This window comes from Oryzias melastigma, linkage group LG14 (genome assembly GCF_002922805.2).
Source record: "Oryzias melastigma strain HK-1 linkage group LG14, ASM292280v2, whole genome shotgun sequence".
Classification (NCBI taxonomy): domain Eukaryota; kingdom Metazoa; phylum Chordata; class Actinopteri; order Beloniformes; family Adrianichthyidae; genus Oryzias; species Oryzias melastigma.
In genome coordinates, this window is record NC_050525.1 from 16210682 (window position 1) to 16217391 (window position 6710).

At 38.8% G+C, this 6710-nt stretch overlaps 1 protein-coding gene across 3 annotated transcripts in view; it reads right to left on the reverse strand.

The window, feature by feature from the left end:
• The window catches only part of LOC112142610 (T-lymphoma invasion and metastasis-inducing protein 1), a 62541-nt gene that overhangs the window by 54367 nt on the left and 1464 nt on the right, over positions 1-6710 (reverse strand). The gene's annotated exons all lie outside the window — the stretch shown is intronic.

Sequence of the window (6710 nt, forward strand, 5' to 3'; positions counted from 1 at the left end):
ATGCAAGAGTCTAACACCTCATTTGATGATTAACCTGCCAAATTTCAGGGTTTTGAAAGGCGCTAGCAGCTGAGGAGTGGGCAACACACAGCAAGTCTGGTGGGAGATGGGGGAGGGAACGAGTGGGATGTGGAAAGAGGAAGTTATCTTGGTGCATACCGACACCTGAGTCAACAGCGGTAATCTCAAACAAAGAGTTCCCTCCGAGGAGATAAAAAAGAGTCACAGTACTGCAGTAAGCTGGGGGGTTGTTAAAAAAAAATCAGTTAAAAGGAATGTGACATGCAAACAAATGGGTCTCTGTCTTAACATTAGATGCATTAATATGGGCTGGGATTGCTCCAACTTACCTAGATACGGGCAAATGTAATAGTAAGGACTGAAAAATTGCAAGACAAATCCAAGCAGACACAGAAAACATGATTCTGTTGTTTTTCAAGGGATTTTTCATAAAATACACTCACTATCTCTGTGCTTCTCCTTTTTATACAAACATAAATCTGTGGGTTTACAATTTTACAAAATGAGAGTACACATTCCCAGCATGCTGCACCGGTTTTAGCACATTTTAATGAAGGAATCCACTTATGCGAAACATAAAAGAAAATATAGCAAAGTTAGGCTTTATCTTAGTTTGAAATTATAGCTTTATAGAAGTTATTGCTCATTTTATTAACTCGGAAAAAATATTTAATTTAATCATTTGCTTGTTTTTTACTTGAGCTTCTACTTTCAAGAAAATGTAGTCAATATAAATCAGTATAATAATAGCTTGTCAATAAGAATACTTAAGAATACTGACCTCTCTCTCTTTATTATTATTATTTTTTAACTTTTAGTAGAGTAAAACTGTGGGAAATGAGAAAATTCTACCAGATCCTGTCAGGCGGGACAAGTAAGTAACACAAGAGACGAGCATGGCGGCATGTCAGTTACTGTTTGTGGCTTCTCTTCATTGGTCTGTTTGGAACTGGGTCAATGAGTCCATTTTCTCTAAGTTGATCTCTCGTGTCGAAGCGAGCTGGAGTTCATTGTTTGGGATTTGAGTGGCTAGAATGAACCGAGCTCGCCCTCTTGGTGCATTAGTGACCTGTATTAGCTCCACGCGACTTTTGTATCTGAGTGCAGGCCTGAGGCGAGACGACAAAGACAAACACACATTCACGTGTCTCACCACCACAGGACAATAACAAAAAGCGCACAGTCAAATAGAAGCCTCACTTTTTTTTCTTAATCCCCACATAAAGCCAATCCAAGGAACAAAAGAATCAAAACAATTTTGCTCCGAGCCTTCATCTGTGCTTTTGTCACCACACATGCACACATTCACACAGATCTGCACTCACAAACATTTCCAGACCACCTTGCAGTATCCCACAGCATCTCTTCCAGGTCAACAAGCAGGAACGTAAAGTGTGACTAGATTATGAGCTTTAAGCTGCAAACTCAGTCAGCATCCCTTTGTGTAAGTACAAAGAAGAGGACAGAAAGGCAAAAAAGCTTGCTTCTTTTTAATAACCTATGGATATTGTAAAAAAGCAGGGGACAAAAACACTTTTAGGCATAGAAAAAAGGAGATCTAAAGAAGGTCAATACAAACAAAGAATAAACAAATCTTTGAAGACATTCTTTGCACCTCTGTTCTTCCTCCCATAAAACCCTGCCTAGCATCTCTCCCACACACAACTATGACTTTCTCACCCTGAGATTCTTCATAACAGTTTGCTGTAGAGAATTTTCCTCCTTCCATCAAGCCTTATTTCCACATTAACTCAGCGTCCGTCACAATTTCAAATTAGAATGACAAGTTATCTTATTTTTCCCAAGTATCCATTTAGCTTAATTTCCTGGAAAATACCAATTTATTATCTAGAGAAGCCAATACCAAGGACTGAACCGCTGATGTAGCAAATAGGAGACAAGCCATGAAGCTTTGTCTGCGTTGATGCAACCTCTTTTAAATGCTACGTTCACACCGGTCTCACAAACACTTTCACTTTAAGTGTTTTATATAAAATCGTGTAGATGTGTGCATTTTGGGCTTCTGCATTCAAAACTCTTGGGTTCATCCATCACTACTCAAGTTCTTAAGTCTGTTTTCAGGCTTCAAGTACAAAAAAACCCTTGAACGTGCGTTGAAAGTTAAACCAGTTGAACTTTGACAATCAGGGACTCGGACTTGGTAGAGACGTAATGCATGGAAGTACCAACCATTTGAAAATTGATCAAGAAAGACGATAATTTGATGACTTGTTACTGGCCAGAATTATATAACACCAAGGCAGAATCTGAATTGCTTACCTACTCCTTACTACTACTTGCACCTTAGGTATAACGCTTGCCGTGGGGGTCCGGGGTGAGGCTAGCTAACCAACCGTCCACTGGTAGAGTGACCAGGAGAAACACATTCCCTTATGTGGGTCATCTCTGAAGCACAGGAGTTTAGATTTAAATATAAGTAATATGTTTTAAAGTTTCTTAAAGTGTTTTAAAGTTATTAAACCAATGCTGTTGTGCATTTTCCGAGCCTTGGTAGCCACACGCTAAAGTAGAGCATTGGTGACTATTAATGACATCATCAAGTGTTGATGTCCCAATTTTCACTATAATCCCTGACTACCACACTATATAGTGAGTAGGGAAGGAATTCGGACATAACGACTATTGTTTCCAAATCTCTGTGCCTGGAGGGATACATGTTTGGATGGGGAGAAGCCAGAGAAGTAGGGAAGCTATTCTGATTCGGCCTGAGTCTTTTATATAATGGAATAGAGCTGTGAAAGAAAAACAAAATTTTAAAGAATTGCACTGCTTCAATATTTTGCAACAAGCCTCTTGTAAGTGTAGGTAGACAGACATGCACTAGTGTAGGGTAGCAACAGTCTAATGGTGTTCACATTTGCTAAAAGTGCATTCAAGAACCCAGGTCTAATGCGTTCTTGAATGCACAACACATACCCGGTGTGAACGTTGCAAAAAAGATCAAAATCAGCATTAGGATCCAAACAGGATCGAGAATACAGTTTTACAATCTTCCAGTTTCAGGTAAACACCAGGAAAACAAATCCCAGAGTGATATGACTTACTAAAATACATGGATGTGTGCGGATAGGAGGTTTTAAAAAAGCCGTGTGGGCTCAGGAGGTTGGCTTAAGTGGGGGACACAGGTTAATGACTTGCTGTGCCCCCACCCCGACCTCCACTTCCAGCTTGCTAAGGTCGGTACTGCTCACATCCTGTGTGGATTGATCACTGAGTGTGGAAGATTAGGGCCGTTCACCTTTGTTTGTTGTTTGTGTTTCACACCAAAGCTGCTGGCGGAAGGGAAATGAAAAACAGCATCCTTTATGCAGAATTATGGCCCCATCAGCTGGCAGCCACAACCGACGCTGACCAGAACACGGCAATGATCAGAGATAATGAGCAGACATGACAGGAGGGGGAGTAAAGACGAGGGAAGGGAGAAACGGGCGCCAGAAAGAGGGAGAAAAAAAGGACTGAACGAAAAAGAGGGTGGAAGAAAAAGGAAGGAAGGAAGGAAACTCCCGAATCATCAATAGGCAGAGAACAGACAAAAGGAAGGAAATGAGAGAGGGCACATGCCAGCTCATGTCAGCTCGCAGACACCCCTCCCCCATCTGGACCCCGTCACAAATTAGAGGCATCCCCTCTTGCTTCTCCCGCCTCATATCTCCGCTCTCGGGAGGTTTGTGTTGAGCGGGCGCTCTCGCATTAACTGCTGCAGTCCAGCTCAACCAGACTGGTGACATTACAAACAGGCGTGCAGAGCCACAAGAGAGAGTAACTTCATTTTCTCACTGACTCATTAAGCCTCTCTTGTATTGTTTTCACATTGCGCTGAGGTTTCCCACAATATAGAAGCATTGCAGTCATAAATCCTTGAAATGAAACTTACTTTATCCCAAAAAAGGGTCTTATGTGGTAAAGTTCATGAACAGGTCAACTAAAATAGATACATTTGTTTTTTCGACATCTTCTTGTGCCCTTTTTTATAATGATGGGAGACCTATATAAAGAAAATTAAGCATAAAGGGCCTATATCATGCAAAATCAACTTTTTAAAGTGTATTATAATGTTAATTCCACTAGAATTACAACCCCTAAAGCTGTATTTTGCTCCATTTACTCATCTCTGAGCATTCCTCTAAAATCCACTTTGAGCACCAGCCTTCCCTAATCCACCAAAGCGAGTAGGTCCTCACATTGTGATGTCACAAAGTGAGGAACAGCCCCTTCCAAGACCAGCACCGCCCTCAGGCTAACACAAACTCCCACTTTCTCTGTGGAGCTAGTGGTGATTGGCAAAATGCTTTCATTTTATTTACACAACATGCTCATCCATCCACGCCTCTAGGATGATGTCATAAAGTGGGCGGGTTGAGTTGTCTTGCTTCTGGGTAGGTAAAAGCACATATAAATTACCAATTTAATTAAAAAAAAAATATTTGTTGTTGTGTGCCAAAGATAATAAATGATCGTAAATACGGATAGAGTTTACTCTGAAAGGTTTAAAAATAGTATGATATAACCCCTTTAAAGTTCATTTGTCAATATTTATTTTTTCAAATCATTAAGAATCAGGAGCAGACGCAAAAATGCTCCACTCCATTCTGATGCATACGCTTGTAGATGACTAGATCCATGTATGTCTTTGTTTTCATTGTTCGAGCTAGCATTAAAACTCTTCAACTGGATAGCTCAAATATTGCTCACAATTTTTGTTGCACCAGTTTTTGGGGGCTGTAAGGTAGCAGGAGAGTGTGTAAACAGAGAGCTCTCACCAACAGGGAGGGGAAGAGGAGGCGGTGTTGCTTCACGCCAACGTTTCTGCCTATAACTCAGAAACAAATTTTAAATGAACTTCTACTGCTCTGCAGAAACTATGTCCAAGAAAAAGACACAGGTATTTTTTCATTATTTTAGCTAAAAATTACAAAATCGTTATTAATTTACCACTGGGATAAAAAATCTATAAAATGTTATTGTTTGAGTGTGAATTCTTCATTCTTTCTGTTCATTTTTATCCGACAATGCTTCAAACTTTTTCTACTTAATAATGTACACTGAAAAATGTGAAACATTTAATAAATAATTAATAAAACTTCTATAATTTGTTACATATTTTTCATCAAATACATTTTTTTAATTGAGTAAACCATCAAATTGAAATTTTATGAATTGAAATGTAACAAATTACAGGACTTTTGTAAATTGTTGCAACGTTTCACTGTTTCCAGTGTAGAAACCACCTCAAACTATTTTTCTGACTTGAGCTTAAAATCCTTATCTTAACATGTCAGTTAGCTTTTTGTCCTCCCCAAACTTTACTCATATTTGTCTTATGATAACAGCCAGTGAAATAAAAGAACAGAACAAGCAAACATTTAAATCGCTTGACTGCACACTGGAAAAAAGCAAAACAGATGATGCATTAATCTGAAATGAAGAAATGAAAGAGGCAAACCGACAATGAGGAGATAGTGATGAAGAGGGTTTGAGTGAGGAGAGCTCATCCTTTCCATTATTAATCACATGATCCTTTTATCATGCCTCGCACATGCTTCTTGAACCTACAGTTGTTTGTCTGTCTGCTCAGCCACAAGGTCAGACGAGTCCTAGTCATTGACATGGGGAACCCCACTTTGTTTTGCTCTCCTCCTCCGGATAGGGTCAGCCTTGGATTGGATCGGGAGTGTTTTTAAGTGAATTCAGTCTCCTCCCTGGAGACTTTTAAGTGTTTGGACATTGGTAACCGTGTTAAGGCTAAAAAGGAGAACACGCGTCTGCCCTGCAGGTGAGCTGACTTAGTTTGAGAGCAGTGTATCAATCTGGGTCAGTTATATAGTGGAAGCACACATAAAACTCAAGGCTCATTTGACAAAACCCCATCCCCCTTCACAGTAACACGCGATATAAGCTCACGGTACACAACACATGGTTGTATAGACACACAACTGGGACGTAAAGATCAAACATTGTCCGCACACAACAATCAAAGTCTTCGATAGTGTAGTAAGCGTGTGTAGACACACAGGAGCACTTCTTTTTACCAGTCACTACTTCCTTAAAACACCCTGTGGATAATAAACTTCTTCATCAACGCAACCCAGGCACTGAGGAAAATATATATATATATATATATATATATATATATATATATATATATATATCACATAAACAAAGAAAAAAAATGAGCAAAAGTTCTGTGAAATTCTTAAATCTCTAGGCTACAAAAATGCAGGTTTGCAAGATCTTGCTTGCATGTTTGGCGGGTCAAAGCGAAATTGAAACCACAAGCTGCAGAAACTTGCACTGATATCATAACACAAGAAACAATCCACAATGTACCTATTCAGTTTTCCTTTAATGAGTTGAAAAAATAAAGTTTTTTTTCTTTAATTTTAAATATTTACAAGCAAAAAAAATAAAAAAAAATGTAATCAATATTGTACCCTATAAATGAATCTTGTCTTATAATGTCATTCATTTACAAAAAAGTTTAAAAAAAACAATTAAATAGAAGAATTTCAGTTTTCTGTGGAAAACCAAATAAAACTTATTATAAAAGGGAGCAAAAAAGTGGACTTATTTCCTCTTCGAAATGCAAAATTGCTTGACATTTAAAAGAAAAAAAAACATCCTTCAGGCTGTTTCCCCTATAATTTACTGCTTGTGTCTCATTCCAATCT